This window comes from Saccoglossus kowalevskii, chromosome 3 (assembly GCF_978046115.1).
Source record: "Saccoglossus kowalevskii chromosome 3, keSacKowa6.1, whole genome shotgun sequence".
NCBI lineage: Eukaryota > Metazoa > Hemichordata > Enteropneusta > Harrimaniidae > Saccoglossus > Saccoglossus kowalevskii.
Window position 1 is genome coordinate 27,634,478 of NC_140643.1, and position 20,457 is coordinate 27,654,934.

Here is a 20,457-nt window from a genome sequence, read left to right on the forward strand (position 1 = left end):
TTTCTTAACTTTGGGGAGAGAAAGATTACATTTATACATTACACATAATGAGAAAGGTTTAATGTATGTATACAAAGCAGTACAATTATTTATTGTGAATTACATTTCAATTCATAGAATAATAATATGTACATGTTTGTATAATGATATTGTATCATTGAACAATTTTTGTAAACATTCGATCAGTGACCTGATAATTTTAGAAAAGGCGATTATCGATCATAATTTGCGTACTCAATATCAAAAAATATGCTACCAATAGGGTTATTACTCTAATTTATAGTCAAATGTGCAATACACAAGTCATTGTCCGAGAACATTTGAAAAACAGGTTTATTGCAATTTCTGACCCAATTTGATGGCATAATTAGCATAATGTTTCCATGGTTATGGATGATTCGTCATTAGTGGTATCTGAAATATTAAATCATTAAAAATGGTAAATTAAAAGTGTTTCGCAACCAGGCCAATCCCTTTTGTCATTGTATTTTGCATTTAATTTGAAATGCTCAAAATCTATTACTAAGTACTTCTACAATATGAGGAATATTTAAAATCAATTAAAATTTAAGATTAGCCTCTTATCCTTTCACACCCAGTTCCCTCTTTTCATCACAAATTCGCAAAATCCTGTTTATAGTCTGCAATTTCCTTCAGAAGATTGTGACAACAAAATAGCTAGTTCTCGAGATATCAGCAACACAGACACAGATAGGTATATTCTGACTGAAAAGCCATTGTCAGCTTTGCACACAGAAGTCAAAAATAAAACACACAATAAGGACAAAAAAGAAAACTGAGATCTAACATTGTGTTTGGGATGACAGACAGTACCTAAATAATAAAATATATATACATCTGTCACCATAACGGCATAAGTTACAGCGTGCCGTAATTTTGCGGTATTTATAGGGTATTTTCATCCTACCATATTAGGAAATGCGAATTTCAAATATGGAATGATTATGTGCGTAAGTGTCCTCTAATAATAAAAACAAACATGGCTGCCAACAAACTTTGACCGGACTCCACACAAAGAAGCTTCCTGATTCTGTTCTAAATATTTTTGGATTTCGGCATTCCCATGGTGTATCCTTGAAAGGAAAAGATGTATAATAATAAGACAGTACAGTGACTCAGACAGTACACTATTGCATCGACCTCCGCTGCGCGTCAGTTGATACTCCTGCTATACTGTCTTCGCGCATACTTTGATGTATTCTCATAATAACCTCATATTATTATTATTAACAATAATAATATACATAGATGTGAACGCATAATATATCAAAAGAAAAAAACTTTCTAAAATCTAATGGTATTTACCATTTCAATATTTTATACTGAAGCATGAGGAAGTGACAACATAAATCATAATTTGTGCAACTATATCTAAATCATTATGCAATTTACTGTAATACCCTTTTGCTTATATTACTGTGAAATGATTTATTTTCACTGACATTTAATTTCACTACTTTGATATTTTGAGCATATTGACTGTGTTTTTATTTTTCAAGAATTTGTCAAGCAAACAATGAGTTTTATTGTTATTTTACATGTTCATGTATACTTACTTTTAATAGCGGATTTTATTTATCAGTGAAAATACTGAAATTAAAACCTAGTGAATAATTAATGCATTTATAGTAGTACAGTGTATGTAATCAGTTTATCCACAATACATTGTTAAAATGACAAAAAAAAGCAAAAGTGCCAAAATTCTTATTTATTTGAGTTATTTGTATTTAGTGAATATATTTGTAAAAGTGCAGTTCGTGTCAAGATGTAGGTGTTTGTGAGTAGTGAATTTCATAAAAAGTCAAGCACAAAACAAGTCAAAGTGCCAAGCACTGTTATTTACAAGTTCATGTAAAAGCCAAGTCATTATGATTCTCAGTGAAAAGCTGATTTTTTCATTGTCTTTAAGAATGCATCAGTTTTCTGACCACACCCATTCCGAGTGACTGCACCCAGGTTTGTGTGACCACACCCATTCCGAGTGACTGCACCAAGGTTTGTGTGTACTTTACAGTACAGTACCACATACCAGCAAACAGTATAGAGATGATTGAAATATCAAAATAGTAGAAATAGTCAAATACCCAGAAACTAATGGGACTATTGTGCAACACGTGTTAAAATTTTGTGTAAACATTGTGCATTGTATAGGTTGCATCCAGGGACCCATTTCAAATTCAGCGAGAAGCAAACTTAGATCATCGCCCTCCAATCAATAATAGAGAGGGTCATTTGTTTTCATCCACAAAGAAACAGATAAAGCAACAATCAATTTTGCAATGAACACTCCCTGCTGTGTATTTAATGTTAAAGACCACACACTAGCATATAGAATTCTGTTGTTTGTTGAAAAGTGAATAATCATCAGTTTAATAAATTGCAAATCTCATTAAAGAGACCTAATTTGCATATTACTGTAGAATACTTAATTTTCGCTTGGAATTTTATTTTGGCTATTTTTGCTGGAGGGATGATTCCGTGAAAATAAAATCCAGCGAATATACTTTAAAATAAATTCCATACAAAACACCCAAAAAGCCTTTTCAGCGAAAATTAATTCCAGCGAAAATAAAGTATTCCACAGTAATTATTGCATCATCTCAGTTGTAACAAATAACAGGCACTCCACAGTATTGAGGGACTGTGAACAAACATAGATACAAACAAAGACAGAACAAACATACATACTGTGCTAGTTGGCTTTAGCGCCTAGGGTATTCAACTCTGAAAATCATATTTTTTTAAGGGTTGGGTGCTTAGTCTAGCACCCCCGTCAAAAAATTATTAAAATAACAATTTTCATAAAATCTGCAAGTTCAGGAGAAATGTTACGTCTCTGGGAAAAAAAACACATAGTTTTACAAAATGAGTTGCAACATCATTGATTTCCACTTAGAGCTAATACTTTACAATTAAGAGTCACAAATGTTCACTAAAAATATGCACATTATTTATGATCTAAAAATATTAGGGTGTATGAAAAAACATGTCAAAATCTTCAACATTGTCTTTGTTGTTAAATTTTTTGATTTCCAATGAAGAGGAAAATTTAATGTGAATGCAAATAGTGTGTTAGAAATTGATGAGCTAATTTGCATATTCATGAAGAGACACACAGATAGATTCAGAAGTTAATGAAGTGAACAAATTTCCATCTAGATCCACTCATGTCAATGCATCAAAAACCGAAGCCATGTTGTCCCGCATTGGTTTAGACGAAGACGTACATGATGCACAAGCAAATTAAAAAATAAATGTACAAGCTTGGGTTGAAGTATTCTTCACAGAATTTAATTATTGGTAATGATTGATGATCTATTTTACTTCCTTGTACAGACCACTTAGTAGGTATTTCCTGCCCTTTGCCTCTAGTAACACCTAATGGCTGCCTGGTGAGCTGATGTTGGAGACGGAATATTTTCCCATGTCTTGCATACGTCAATGTGATACTTGTTAAGGGTTTATATAATTCAGTTCACTATCAGAATTAATGTTAATCCTAATTAAAATATAGATGTTTTTTTTTATTATTATAAATTCCCAGCCTGACATGACATGAACCTCATTTTCTGGGTCATTTCAGGAAATATTAATTTTTTCAACTCAATATGTCCATATCATTCTGCACAAAATGTCTGCAGTCCCATAATATGTCATGTCCAATAATGCAAGAGTACAACTTGAAGTAGGATATACAGACTAGTAATTGAGATTAAAATGATGCATATGTTAGATAATAATAATCAAAAGCAATCAGTTTTAAGTTCATAAAATAAACCATAAAATAAATGATTTGGAAATTAAAATGGAAATGAAAAATACATAGTAAAGTAGCACAACCACTGTAAATTCATGTTTGTATTGACATACATATATCACCCCGTTGGCCGGTCATTGACCAGTGGCTGACTTGCTTGAAAATAAATACTGTACACACATATTGCAATTAATTAAAGCAATTTATCTGTGTATATTGCAATTAGGTGAAAGGTGCATGTTTCAACAAGTGAGAGTTATTAATATTTAAGTGAAAAACTGAATTTTAATAGACTGCTTTCAGTAAATATTATACAAAAATAATAATGATACACTTCTTAGGTAACATTCATTTGATAAATTTCAGGAAATAATTTATATATTTATACAAATATCATATTTATGTAATTTTTGTCACTTTCCAAAAATCACAGATATATTTTTTCAAGAACTTGAAATTATATCTATAAGGAACAAAATTAAAAAAAATGATAGAAATATACATTAAATTTCAAACAGTTAAGAAGATTAATCAAATAAAAAACAGATAAAATCAAGACTTAATGAGCAGTATGAGTATTGAGCAGTAGCTGATGTGTATAATTTCAATTAAATTGACACCTCAAATTTGAGATCACCTATTATCTGCATTAATGCCATTATGATGCCTGTAAAAGGTCACTTCACATACTATGTTATGAAAATAGAACAGGATATTACCTGGTATATTTGAATCATACACAAAACAATGCATGTGCGAACACAAACACAGAATCAAAATAACCTTGTTAAAAAGACACAGTTAGTGAATGAACTATAAATGGTTCATGTGCCAATTTAGGAAACAGTGCCACCAGTTAGTTGAATATTTGCCATTCCATGCATTGCACATAAAAGAAGTTACAAAAGATCACAGTGTCTGATTCTTTTCATAGGTTTTATTTTAATCTAGAAGCTTAATCTGTCGTCTAGAAGTGAGTTGGTTATTTTTTAACCTAAGTACTGTAATCAGGTAAAAATGCAATCCAAATTTTGTGCAAAGTAGGCTAATTAATATGCACAGATTTTGGGATTTTTTTTTACTACTAATACATAAACCGGTACTATCAAAGTCTAATTTTCAATGTTTCATATTATTTTTGCTAGAAGTTATCTACAGTAAAGGAAGGTAGACAACACACTGTAAAACTGTGCATGGGAAAGTGTTCAAAGATGTTTCACAAAAGAATGCTGAATGTGGTTGAAATCCAATAGTAGATGGCTTAGTGGATGGCTGTGAAAGTTTGTGATTTTTTTCCCCCTGGTTTGCAGGAATCTGAAAAAAAAAATTCTCAACTTGTCTCTTTCTTATAGATTTCAACTTTGTTCAAGATAAAATTAATTGCATAAATTTTGTCATCAGCTGACTGTGTCCATGTCCATTCTTTGTAAAAAGCATTTTTTTTTTGTTCCAGGAATTGGAACATGCACTTACAAATGAAAGGGGTACTTCAAATACAGATTTCACACAAACTGATGAAAGTAAAGATGTTTATTAGTGCAGTCACATGATTTTTGATGTCAATGTACTTTAGGTATAATGGCAAAAAGTTTAAGTATGTGTCAGCTGGACCATATTGTACATTGTACTAAAACTATTTTGTTACAAATACTGTTACAAATTATGATAAAGAAGATCAATCATTAGAAGTCAACTTTACTTCAACTTGCATGAGTAGCAGACGATTCAGATTTCATATATTTATCAAAGAAAGTTTTTTTGTAAAAACAAAATTGTTTATTTATTCAAGCACTACCCACTCAAAAGCTGCAACAGCACGACAATAAACACACATAAAATGTGATACATTTTATTGCAACAGCATGTTACAAACTGGAATCTTTGGTAAAAATGAATGCATTCACTGCATTTTTATGAAACTGACTTGAAAAACATTGTCGGGCAACATCGGTCAGAAACAAATTGTAGAACTTTCATCCATCTTTTTAAAAGGTGTATTCAACCAATATTATTGTACGGGTCTGAAATCTGGGGCCATGAAATTCAAGATTACAACAAATGGGACAAAACAATAACAGAAAAAACACAATTGAATTTTTACAAACAACTACTAGGACTGAACAAATTTGTGGCAAACATTGCATGCAGAGCCGAAGTAGGAGAATTCCCACTCTTAGTAGATATTCAGATCAATTTAATAAAATACTGGACTCGTATCAGTAAATTACCAGACAATAATATCACAAAACAAGCATACCTTGAACAAAAGAAATCCAATTTACAATGGTACTCTTCAATACAAAAAATGATGAACAACATGAACTTTTCACGAGAACAACAGAATGATTGGTTAACAAAACATATACAGCAAATTGGCAAAGTTGTCAAACAAAAATACATAAATTTCTGGAGAAAAAATATAACTGAAAAAACAAAGCTGAGAACTTATGAAAAATTCAAAGACTCTTATAATTTTGAAAAATACTTAGATGTGCTAAATTTGAAACAAAGAATTTCAATGACAAAATTTCGAACTAGTAATCACATTTTAGCAATAGAAAAAGGGAGACATATGCAACCAAAAATACCTACTGAAAATAGAATTTGCAAACAATGTTCACAGAATGAAATAGAAGACGAACTGCACTTTGTTATGAAATGTCCACAATATAAAGTAATACGCCAACAAATCATACAAGACATTATATTTCCACAAGAAACCCAGGATGATCTCCAGAAATTTAATTTCTTGATGACTTCAAAAGATGATGTAATAATAAAAAAGATTGGCAACTATATTCATAATGCATTTCAATCAAGAAATAAAAATGCCATTTGATATGTAACACTTGCTTTATCTTTTTTAACAACTAACTTTCTTTTTGTAGTAGTAGTTATCACAACTAATCTTTATTGCTATTAACTGGTAGAAACATTGTATTTCTAAGGATGCAATAAAGTTATTATTATTATTATTATTAATAATCCACAACCATCAATATTTATTTTTTTGCTATAGTTGTATCTAATTATTCCAAGCCTTGATCAGTGGTATGGTGCAAAAAAGATGATATATCTCCAAACATGTCCACCAAAGTATAATAAAAACTATCAACCATAGAATAGTACATGACAGCCCTGACACAGCTTGACCAATAGTTGACTTTATAGCCTTGTGGAGTTCAAGAATTATTCCTGAAACCCATGCTGGCTTTTATTGAACTCTAACCTGGTATTCTTAGTGCAGTCACATGATAATCGTTAATGTCAATGTACTTTATGTATTATGGCAGAAAGTTAGTCTGTGTCAGCTGGACTATATACACTAATACTATTCAACTCAATATTCAATATTAGTGAAGTTGGCAAAGACCACAACATATGTCAGATTTTGTTACCTATCTGCATACATGGATTATATATTTATTTATTTACTTATTGACTCTTACACAATCCCCGGAGGGAAAGAAAATGGTCACAAAGTACAAGGAGAAATATATATATATAAAAAAACAAACAAACACAATATACTAAATAACAAATACAATCACTAAATTACTAAATAATACAAAATCTCTAAAATACAATCTAATATAAAATTGACAGCAGGCATTAAGATGTCAAGTAAGACCCTGCTTTCTGACTTCAAAGCTTTTACTTATGAACTGTGCTACTGGTATAATAATGTTTTCATTCTGTAACAATTCCATGAATTTTTTTTTTTTATGTGATGTAAAGGAATTAACCGAATGAAGGAAAACAAATCATAGAAAAAGTGCATGGTAAATAGTCGCTGATGTTTCTGTCTATATGTTCACTTTGTGTTTTTTTAAAGTACATGGACTGTATCATTAAAAATAAATTTAAATTGTTCAGAAGAACTATTCCACTGACTTATTTTAGAAGAACAATTTGTAAATGATACACAAAGGTCAAATGTCAGACTTCTAAGTGTCAAACATTTGGCATCTAAAAAATTTTTCTTGACATTCACAAAACACAACAATAGAATTATTTTCATAATTCCACTGAAAGCCATTATTTCTAATCATTATTTTATTTTAGTAACAGTTTAAACTTTACAACAGAATCGCAAAGAAGAAATTTGATACAGATGCACACGATCTGATTCACCACTCACCACAGTACAGGGTTTGTGACATGCGTAACCAAGGTACCATTGAAAATGAATTTCATTTTATGGTGGAGTGACAGACGCAGTGTTCTGTTTGATACAGCGGCTGATATGATTGACTCCTTTCACAACCTGCCTCGTGAAGAACAGTTCACTGCACTGTTAAATAATGATAGTATTGTCATCCTGGTAGCACAGTATATCAACAAGTGCTTTGAAATTAGACAACAAATTTGGGATTAATATACATCTTTCTTTTAGAAGGAGTTTATTTATTATTATTTTTCGCCATTAATATTCATTAATATTTTTTTTATTACTTCCTTATTAGTGTATTAATACTGTTTACTTTTATAATTTTCTGTAACCTTTGCTGGGGAGTGAGTAAGTGTTAATAAATAAATGAAATTTCAGGCATTCCGCAAACTGCGGGTGAAGACGAAACTGTTACATAGTTTGGTATTAATAGAACAATTCATAATTCAGACTGAGGTATATATTTTTGTCCAGCAGGTCACTGACTGTTCATGAACCCTTTTAAATGGTGATGAAGCATCACACTGTGAGGACAATGTGTAGTGGATATGATGGTGAGTGTAATTACAAAGAGCAAGGTTGGAATATTCATATATCTAGTCCTGAAATATGTGTGCACAGCATTTTTTTTTAGGTATTATGTCCAAATTTTACCCCCAAAAAATTATATTTCCATAAAAAATTTAAAGAAAAGCTCAAAAACAAAACAAAAACATGCACACAAAATATTGGAAAACAAAATAAACAGAATCTATTGGGGGGGGGGGGGCAAACAGCAATGGTCGACTGATATTGAAACTTAAATGCAATAATCAATATCATTGAAACTACTTCACTACCATTTATATTATTTTCATATTTTGAGCTAAGCTAAGATCATTCTATTTCTTATAACCAGACATAAACTTTGAAAGACATCTTTTTGTTAATTTCTGTGTATTTTTCTCTAATTTTTTTTGATGTCTTGATCAAAATGTTTGATAAAATACCAAAAAAATGATACTGGTTAATTATAAGAAATCTGATAAATGGATTAAATGAATTCAGTGCATTATTTCTACATGATCTGAACCTGTAATTCTGTGTTTTTTGATGATACATTTTTCAAAAAAATATCAAGTTCTGAAAACAGAAAACATGTACATTGTGTAAGAAATTGACAAAGCAAGCCTCGCCTGATTTCAACACTAGAGGGCTACAAAATATCATATAAACAATGTAAAAGCATCAAAATTCATTATCATATTTAAAGAGAGGCCTTGTTTTATGTTATTATCATAACATACTACAATATTAGAAAAATAGATTTATTTATTAGACAAATTAGGTTTTAATCACCAGATAAAATGCTCACTCGGGTAAAATTAAAAACTTGCGCGATGTTACATTCATTCCCGAGTGGCCAAAAGTGTTCTGGGTAATATTTGATTGACAATCAATTAGCTTTTTTCACCAGGATTGAGCAAGAGATGGACTGAGAAGGTGCCATGTAAGCTCATAGTTTTATTGTTTTCAATATTTAAAGAGAGACCTTTTTTACAATACCAATTATTTATTTATTTATTTTTTTTTTGTGCCAGGCGACAGTTCGGCCATTGTCTCTCCTGAATTTTTTTTTGTATGTGCAAATTGCAAGTGCTAGTGCTGACACATAGTGCATTTCTGCCACAGAAGTCATATTCATGTTTGGGACTACATGACAGGGCTGTGTGACCATCTCTCTAGCAAATGGCAATTTTAATGCACTATCCTGGCGTCAACCAGGCTCGGTCAAACACAAGCACCTGCAGACGTTAACTAAGGTTACCCCAAAGTCGCATTCATTAGTGATTTGTGGAATTGGCCTTCCCATTGAGTCTGTGGCACACTCACCCAGGGTAGGGGTCGACCCTTTTGATGTTCAGCCTAAGGTAGGATTTAAACTTGGGTCTACCGGCCATGAGTTTGATGCGACAACTACTAGGCTACCAGTGACCTATTATGTTAAAGAAATGACAAATACAATTATATGAAAAAGGCAATTAAACATTCTTATTTCAAGTAGATAAATATTGCTTCACAATCAATGTCCTATTAAATGAATTTTGTTTTTTCATTTTATTGTCATAAAATTTAATCAAAATGTGCTAAAATGACCTATGGGTTATCACAAGGGGTAAAACATGACAATGATCATGCTCATTATACAAACAACACAAGAAAGTTCAAAAATAAATTTATCAAAATTTCAATTTGTATGCTATTATCATACCAGGGGTAAGTGTCACATGACATCATCATGTGATTACATGGTATAGCCCCTGAATTTTGTCTACGAAATAAATGGTGCTTTTTTTTTCTAATTTTAGGATTCTGTGTCCTGAAAAATCTTTTTTGTTCATATGCATTATTCATTTTCCAAGTCCGTTTAGAGGAATGATAATCTGATAATGGACTCTTTTGTGGGATAGAGATTACAGCGTCATCATCAACAGACTGAACAGGCACAGACTGGCTTGTTGAGGAGACGACTCCCCAGGAGGAAATAACTGAAAAACAATTCTAATGTACGTCACCTAAACGGTAAGATGATGATTTGTTTACGCTAGTATCACAGGTGAATGCTCTATTACCACATGAGAGACAGAAGATAAACTACCAGGGGCAATATATCAATCAATGACTTTTGGCATTTCAAACCTTTTGAACATCAATTTCCTCAGTCCTATTCTGTTTCCTCTAAATAAACATTACTAACACACTTCGACATGATAAAGGTCTGGGTAATTATAACCACACAAAGTTGAAATGGACAATTTAGTAATCGACTTTTCTCTGATTGGTCAATTTGCAGGAGACCATTGCTATTAAATATGCATGCATGACAATATTCAAAAAAGATGTTTAAATTATTCCAATGAGGTGCATAAAGCATTCGAATGAGATGTGTAAAACATTTGGATAAAATGCATAAATTATTCAAATGAGATGCACACACTATTCAAATGAGATACATAAAACATCAAAATGAGATGTGTAAATTCATTAATAAGATGAATCCATATTATCAACTGAGAGGCAAGTACATATTGCATATTGAGATAAACAGATTTTGTTTGATATAATAATAATAATAATAATAATAATAATAATAAACTTTATTGATATCGTATCCTTTATAGGATCTTGAGTTAAATTACAATAAAGTGTGGATGAAAGAAAAAAACAAAAAAGACGATAAGATAAAATATCATAAAAATGATGATAACAGAAAAAATAAAAAAATAAAAAAACCTTGCAGATATGCCTTGATATTAATAATGTTGTTCATTTGGATGAGAATGAGGGCTTTTGTTATTTTCTCTAATTTTGAAACATTCGTATATGTATTTAGCTAGTTTTATAATTGTTTTATTTTCATTGTTGTTCATCATAGCTATCATTTTTTCTTCATCTGTCATGTTTGGGAGTGACATTTTTGACTTTTTTAGTTGGTTTCCTTCATTTTCATATAATTTGCAGTTAAGCAATATATGAGTATTATCTTATTTGATAGAGAATCTGAAAGAAGATGACATCCATAGTAATTTCTCTCAGACTATTTTCTTAATACTATTAATTGTAATATTTTCACAAAGTATAACAAACAAAGAAAATGAAAAAATATCTTAAACTAGGCAAAAAAAAATTTACAGTATTTTCACTGAAGGGATGATTCAGTTTTAAGAAAATCTTGTGAAAATACTATATTTTACATTAAACTCATCAAAAATAAACTTCATACCCAAAAAGTCTTTTCAATAAAATCCAATTCCAGCTGAAATAAAGTATTTTATTATTTTTATAGTTCTAGTCTGCTTTAAACATCATTTTAATTTTGGATTTTTCATGAAATCTGTTGAACACAGTCTGTAGAGTTAATCATTTTTTTTTCAAAAGAATTTAAGCTAGCTATTGCATTATTACTTTGATATACTATTGCTTTCCAGGGGCCAATTTAGACAAATCACATCCACGGCAGGTCACTATTTTAGAATAATTAAAATTTTCCATCATCCTAACACAACAATATATTTGCAAATATTATTATTCTGGTATATAACTTTCATATTCAAGACTCAAATCAACAGTCATCAATTGGAACAGTGTTAACTTGAGAGAGACAGATAGTGTGTGTGTCTGGATTAAGCGTGCCACATGGGGGTAACACATGGATTATAGTAACACATACTCTATATCCAGACACCTGCAAAACCAACATGCTGCATAAAATATCACTTTTCATTATGAAAGCCTTAGGTTTACTGTATTTGGTCTATCAGCTGAGTGTTTTAATTATTCCAATTATATCACCAACCTATCACTGTATTTGGTCTATTAGCTGAGTGTTTTAATTATTCCAATTATATCACCAACCTATCACTGTATTTGGTCTATTAGCTGAGTGTTTTAATTATTCCAATTATATCACCAACCTATCACTGTATTTGGTCTATTAGCTGAGTGTTTTAATTATTCCAATTATATCACCAACCTATCACTGTATTTGGTCTATTAGCTGAGTGTTTTAATTATTCCAATTATATCACCAACCTATCACTGTATTTGGTCTATTAGCTGAGTGTTTTAATTATTCCAATTATATCACCAACCTATCACTGTATTTGGTCTATTAGCTGAGTGTTTTAATTATTCTAATTATATCACCAACCTATCACTGTATTTGGTCTATTAGCTGAGTGTTTTAATTATTCCAATTATATCACCAACCTATCACTGTATTTGGTCTATTAGCTGAGTGTTTTAATTATTCCAATTATATCACCAACCTATCACTGTATTTGGTCTATTAGCTGAGTGTTTTAATTATTCCAATTATATCACCAACCTATCACTGTATTTGGTCTATTAGCTGAGTGTTTTAATTATTCCAATTATATCACCAACCTATCACTGTATTTGGTCTATTAGCTGAGTGTTTTAATTATTCCAATTATATCACCAACCTATCACTGTATTTGGTCTATTACCTGAGTGTTTTAATTATTCCAATTATATCACCAACCTATCACTGTATTTGGTCTATTAGCTGAGTGTTTTAATTATTCCAATTATATCACCAACCTATCACTGTATTTGGTCTATTACCTGAGTGTTTTAATTATTCCAATTATATCACCAACCTATCACTGTATTTGGTCTATTACCTGAGTGTTTTAATTATTCCAATTATATCACCAACCTATCACTGTATTTGGTCTATTAGCTGAGTGTTTTAATTATTCCAATTATATCACCAACCTATCACTGTATTTGGTCTATTAGCTGAGTGTTTTAATTATTCCAATTATATCACCAACCTATCACTGTATTTGGTCTATTAGCTGAGTGTTTTAATTATTCCAATTATATCACCAACCTATCACTGTATTTGGTCTATTACCTGAGTGTTTTAATTATTCCAATTATATCACCAACCTATCACTGTATTTGGTCTATTACCTGAGTGTTTTAATTATTCCAATTATATCACCAACCTATCACTGTATTTGGTCTATTACCTGAGTGTTTTAATTATTCCAATTATATCACCAACCTATCACTGTATTTGGTCTATTAGCTGAGTGTTTTAATTATTCCAATTATATCACCAACCTATCACTGTATTTGGTCTATTACCTGAGTGTTTTAATTATTCCAATTATATCACCAACCTATCACTGTATTTGGTCTATTAGCTGAGTGTTTTAATTATTCCAATTATATCACCAACCTATCACTGTATTTGGTCTATTAGCTGAGTGTTTTAATTATTCCAATTATATCACCAACCTATCACTGTATTTGGTCTATTAGCTGAGTGTTTTAATTATTCCAATTATATCACCAACCTATCACTGTATTTGCTCTATTACCTGAGTGTTTTAATTATTCCAATTATATCACCAACCTATCACTGTATTTGGTCTATTACCTGAGTGTTTTAATTATTCCAATTATATCACCAACCTATCACTGTATTTGGTCTATTAGCTGAGTGTTTTAATTATTCCAATTATATCACCAACCTATCACTGTATTTGGTCTATTACCTGAGTGTTTTAATTATTCCAATTATATCACCAACCTATCACTGTATTTGGTCTATTAGCTGAGTGTTTTAATTATTCCAATTATATCACCAACCTATCACTGTATTTGCTCTATTACCTGAGTGTTTTAATTATTCCAATTATATCACCAACCTATCACTGTATTTGGTCTATTAGCTGAGTGTTTTAATTATTCCAATTATATCACCAACCCATCACTGTATTTGGTCTATTAGCTGAGTGTTTTAATTATTCCAATTATATCACCAACCTATCACTGTATTTGGTCTATTAGCTGAGTGTTTTAATTATTCCAATTATATCACCAACCTATCACTGTATTTGGTCTATTAGCTGAGTGTTTTAATTATTCCAATTATATCACCAACCTATCACTGTATTTGGTCTATTAGCTGAGTGTTTTAATTATTCCAATTATATCACCAACCTATCACTGTATTTGGTCTATTACCTGAGTGTTTTAATTATTACAATTATATCACCAACCTATCACTGTATTTGGTCTATTAGCTGAGTGTTTTAATTATTCCAATTATATTACCAACCTATCACTGTATTTGGTCTATTAGCTGAGTGTTTTAATTATTCCAATTATATCACCAACCTATCACTGTATTTGGTCTATTACCTGAGTGTTTTAATTATTCCAATTATATCACCAACCTATCACTGTATTTGGTCTATTAGCTGAGTGTTTTAATTATTCCAATTATATCACCAACCTATCACTGTATTTGGTCTATTAGCTGAGTGTTTTAATTATTCCATTTATATCACCAACCTATCACTGTATTTGGTCTATTAGCTGAGTGTTTTAATTATTCCAATTATATCACCAACCTATCACTGTATTTGGTCTATTAGCTGAGTGTTTTAATTATTCCAATTATATCACCAACCTATCACTGTATTTGGTCTATTAGCTGAGTGTTTTAATTATTCCAATTATATCACCAACCTATCACTGTATTTGGTCTATTAGCTGAGTGTTTTAATTATTCCAATTATATCACCAACCTATCACTGTATTTGGTCTATTAGCTGAGTGTTTTAATTATTCCAATTATATCACCAACCTATCACTGTATTTGGTCTATTAGCTGAGTGTTTTAATTATTCCAATTATATCACCAACCTATCACTGTATTTGGTCTATTAGCTGAGTGTTTTAATTATTCCAATTATATCACCAACCTATCACTGTATTTGGTCTATTAGCTGAGTGTTTTAATTATTCCAATTATATCACCAACCTATCACTGTATTTGGTCTATTAGCTGAGTGTTTTAATTATTCCAATTATATCACCAACCTATCACTGTATTTGGTCTATTACCTGAGTGTTTTAATTATTCCAATTATATCACCAACCTATCACTGTATTTGGTCTATTAGCTGAGTGTTTTAATTATTCCAATTATATCACCAACCTATCACTGTATTTGGTCTATTAGCTGAGTGTTTTAATTATTCCAATTATATCACCAACCTATCACTGTATTTGCTCTATTACCTGAGTGTTTTAATTATTCCAATTATATCACCAACCTATCACTGTATTTGGTCTATTAGCTGAGTGTTTTAATTATTCCAATTATATCACCAACCTATCACTGTATTTGGTCTATTACCTGAGTGTTTTAATTATTCCAATTATATCACCAACCTATCACTGTATTTGGTCTATTACCTGAGTGTTTTAATTATTCCAATTATATCACCAACCTATCACTGTATTTGGTCTATTAGCTTAGTGTTTTAATTATTCCAATTATATCACCAACCTATCACTGTATTTGGTCTATTAGCTGAGTGTTTTAATTATTCCAATTATATCACCAACCTATTACTGTATTTGGTCTATTAGCTGAGTGTTTTAATTATTCCAATTATATCACCAACCTATCACTGTATTTGGTCTATTAGCTGAGTGTTTTAATTATTCCAATTATATCACCAACCTATCACTGTATTTGCTCTATTACCTGAGTGTTTTAATTATTCCAATTATATCACCAACCTATCACTGTATTTGGTCTATTAGCTGAGTGTTTTAATTATTCCAATTATATCACCAACCTATCACTGTATTTGGTCTACTACCTGAGTGTTTTAATTATTCCAATTATATCACCAACCTATCACTGTATTTGGTCTATTAGCTGAGTGTTTTAATTATTCCAATTATATCACCAACCTATCACTGTATTTGGTCTATTACCTGAGTGTTTTAATTATTCCAATTATATCACCAACCTATCACTGTATTTGGTCTATTAGCTGAGTGTTTTAATTATTCCAATTATATCACCAACCTATCACTGTATTTGGTCTATTACCTGAGTGTTTTAATTATTCCAATTATATCACCAACCTATCACTGTATTTGGTCTATTACCTGAGTGTTTTAATTATTCCAATTATATCACCAACCTATCACTGTATTTGGTCTATTACCTGAGTGTTTTAATTATTCCAATTATATCACCAACCTATCACTGTATTTGGTCTATTAGCTGAGTGTTTTAATTATTCCAATTATATCACCAACCTATCACTGTATTTGGTCTATTAGCTGAGTGTTTTAATTATTCCAATTATATTACCAACCTATCACTGTATTTGGTCTATTAGCTGAGTGTTTAATTATTCCAATTATATCACCAACCTATCACTGTATTTGCTCTATTAGCTGAGTGTTTTAATTATTCCAATTATATCACCAACCTATCACTGTATTTGGTCTATTAGCTGAGTGTTTTAATTATTCCAATTATATCACCAACCTATCACTGTATTTGGTCTATTAGCTGAGTGTTTTAATTATTCCAATTATATCACCAACCTATCACTGTATTTGGTCTATTAGCTGAGTGTTTTAATTATTCCAAATATATCACCAACCTATCACTGTATTTGGTCTATTAGCTGAGTGTTTTAATTATTCCAATTATATCACCAACCTATCACTGTATTTGCTCTATTAGCTGAGTGTTTTAATTATTCCAATTATATCACCAACCTATCACTGTATTTGCTCTATTAGAAGTGCATATCAGCTATATGGCTTATTCTGTCCATCATAAAAGCATTACCAGCCTGGGTATAACACAAGTGTGTTTATAGTATTGTGCATTTCTCTATCAATATCAGATAATTCGAAATTTTATGTAAAGTTATGTTTTTTCATTTCTGCCTCATAAGTGTGACTTAAATGGTTGCAGGTGAATGACCATGAGTTGAAAGGTCATTCAATGAAAACTACAACTGTTGATAGACCAGCAGAACTGAATAACCCATGACCTACACTGCAAATAAACATTCATAAAATATAAATCAACATCACGTTACCAGTAACAATATAATCAAGAAGGCAAAATACTTGTGACCTGTTGTTCAACTGTCATATGCATTTTATATTATAAATTGATATTTTATTTCATCACATGACCACAGTGCATATCATTGACAGTAGTGATGTTCAGTGTGAAATATCACTACCGGTAACTGATATTTCACACTGATTGTGGTGATAAGCACGATAAATGTCGTGTGCTTTTGCAGAATGCAGAGAAAACGAAATAGTATGACAGTATACTGTTTTCGTGATACTGTTAATGATGCTTGATATTTGTAGCTGCTGATACCAGTTTGTATACCACATAGGATGCTACCTTGATTGAGAAGCAGAACAATAACTTGATAAGCTACAGAATAATTTGCTATTGAGTGGTCTCAGTAGGGGATCAATACAGCATGTGACATGGATTGTAACATGTAACATTAATTGTTATAACTGTATGCACACAATGAAATCAGCCTTAAAGTCAAAATACAGCAATTCGCTGCATGTCACAAAATTTCATGCAGCGAAACGTCTTGTTTGTATGATGTCACTGTATGATATTTCGCTGTATGATGTAGGTTTTCCGGCAACGTGTCAACTCACACGAGTGTATGACGCTTTGAGTACATGTTTGCATCAGGCACTCACATTGCATAGTGATGTACCTTTCCATATCATTTGCCTTAGGATTTGCCTATAAAATTAACAAAGAATTAGACGCAGCTAGTTAATAGCTTTTCAACATTATTGATTGTTCAGTTCAAGTCACACACATAGCTGATTAAACAACTTGATTATAGACCTGAATTATATAACACTTCAATTTTCAGGTAGTAAATTTGAACATATATAATGTTATCTGTTATGTCCATATAGTGATGTGAGCGCCTTATGCAAATATACTATTTTATAAATTTACACTTTTTCAAGCAACTAACAAGTCCATTTTCCCATTACAGTTTGGAGTACCCAAACTTACCATTACGAAAATATAAAAATAAAGAGCTTTCAGAATATTAGTAAGTACACATTCTCCTACGCTGTCCAAAGTAATTTATATTGTCTCAAAAAAAGAACTAAAGCCAAGAATAATTTAGTATCCAAAATAAAACTCTACTATATAACTTGTGTAATAAAAATAACACTGAAAACAATGCAAACAATGAACTAAAAATGTTTGCAGTGAACCAACAATTTTGTTTCCATTTTTTCTATCTTAATGATATTTGCTCCAGAACTGTCTGATTGGTTGAGGTGAATACTTTGAATAGTAAAACATTGTACTTGCATAATCTAATAAAAGTCCTAAATACTACATACATGTAAGTAGCAACTGTTACTCAAACAATTCAATAAATTCAAAAGCTGGAGTTAAGGTAGAAGCCTACTCATGATTTCAAAAACCCAGAATTTCTTAATTTTTTAATATATTGTACTTCCAGGCAATACAAGAATATTGACTTTGAAAAAAATGGGGGTCACCAGGTTAATTTTCGAGAAAATCATGGTTGTATTTTAGTGGATAGCGGCCATTTTAGCAGTATTATAGTGCTTTTACCATAGGTTCCTATGGCAGAGATATTATGCCATATCTCAAATTGTAGGCTGGTGACATAGGCTGAAAAAATAATATATTGTTAATGATGGGCTACTTTTTGTTTTCCTGAATTTTTTCAAAAATCTGGGTTTTAAAAAGTGTTGAAAAATGCAATTTTTGTTTAACATTGCGCTCTATGGAATTGTTCTAAAAATAGCTATTTTTTGAAAAAATGTAGTACAAGTTTCTCAAAATACGTCACTGTACCACACAATAAAATGCTATGTTATGGTGTCATGGGACAATAGCTTCATGATTTTACATAATAAACCAATGAACATTGTCATGCGATTTATGACAAAATTTATCAAAAAATATGAGTAGGCTTCTACCTTAATTTATAAATCACGAACTGAAAATCTATGAATCACAAATCTACAAATTGAAAATTATGATTCAAATAATCCAAGAAGAAATGCGGATCACAAATACTGTAAATTTCAGTGAATATACTTTTTTTCCTATATTTTACACTCATCAAAATCGTGAAAATAAACTCCATCCAAAACACCCTAAAAGTCTTTTCAGTGAAAATTAATTCCAGCTAAAATAAAGTATTTTTGCCAGTACTGCAACGATAAATTATTATTGAGTTTGTTTATTAGAACAGGGGTGTGGAAAGTGTTATTCACTGCCATTTTGAATAAAACCAATATAAACCCCAAAGCATGATAAAACTTAACCAAAACCCACTCACTATACTATTACTCACCTGCTCAATCCAACCCCAACACTAATTTCTTTGCCATTAGTGCATATATAATCCTAAAATACATTGCACTTGTGGCATATGCGTCGTTCAAAGTATTGTTCCTATGGTGAGACTATGCTACAAACCCCTATTGTACACCAATATTATTATAATTTATTTAATCATTATTTTGTCTTAGATTATTTGAGTCACGATTGATTCATGAATAACACTATAACCCTAAATTCAGATACCAAAAGGTAATGTACATAAACACAGTGACTGTAACATTGAAACATGCACTTACCCTTCTACGAGTGTATCACTATCACTTGGCTATTTAACTTACTAGTGTATACAAGTAATCTCAGTGAGAACACATGTGGGTATTAAATTAGTACATACTCCACTGATGAGATCTACATTTTTGTAGAATTTTTGCAAAATTGGAGATGACGATAACTTGAAATTGTGCAGGACATTTATATAAAGCTATTGAATGCTGGGAAGGTATAGATCACCTCAATAAATCTCAAGCACAGTTAATGTTGTGCATGATGAAAAAAGACAACTCCAGGGCTGCCTTATAATACTTGTCATTTTTCCTAAGACCCAGCCATATACCATAGTACAAAAACATATTTACAAGCAGCATAAATGTGGAGGTACCTGATTGGCTACCCAACCCTAACATTTAACAGTCTGACCAATCAGAGAGCAGCTTGTTTGTTGACAGGTTTTTTCATGTATCAAATTCTGCCTTGTATATATCCTTGTCTGAA

The 20,457-nt window shown here is 31.0% G+C and overlaps 1 long non-coding RNA gene across 1 annotated transcript in view; it reads right to left on the reverse strand.

Moving 5' to 3' along the window:
* The window catches only part of LOC144360321 (uncharacterized), a 29,696-nt gene extending 9,532 nt beyond the window's left edge, over positions 1 to 20,164 (reverse strand). Inside the window, exon 1 of the long non-coding RNA XR_013422202.2 lies at positions 19,983 to 20,164. This is a non-coding gene — a long non-coding RNA (uncharacterized LOC144360321). The remainder of the gene's footprint in view (positions 1 to 19,982) is intronic.
* Between the last annotated feature and the right edge of the window lie 293 nt (positions 20,165 to 20,457).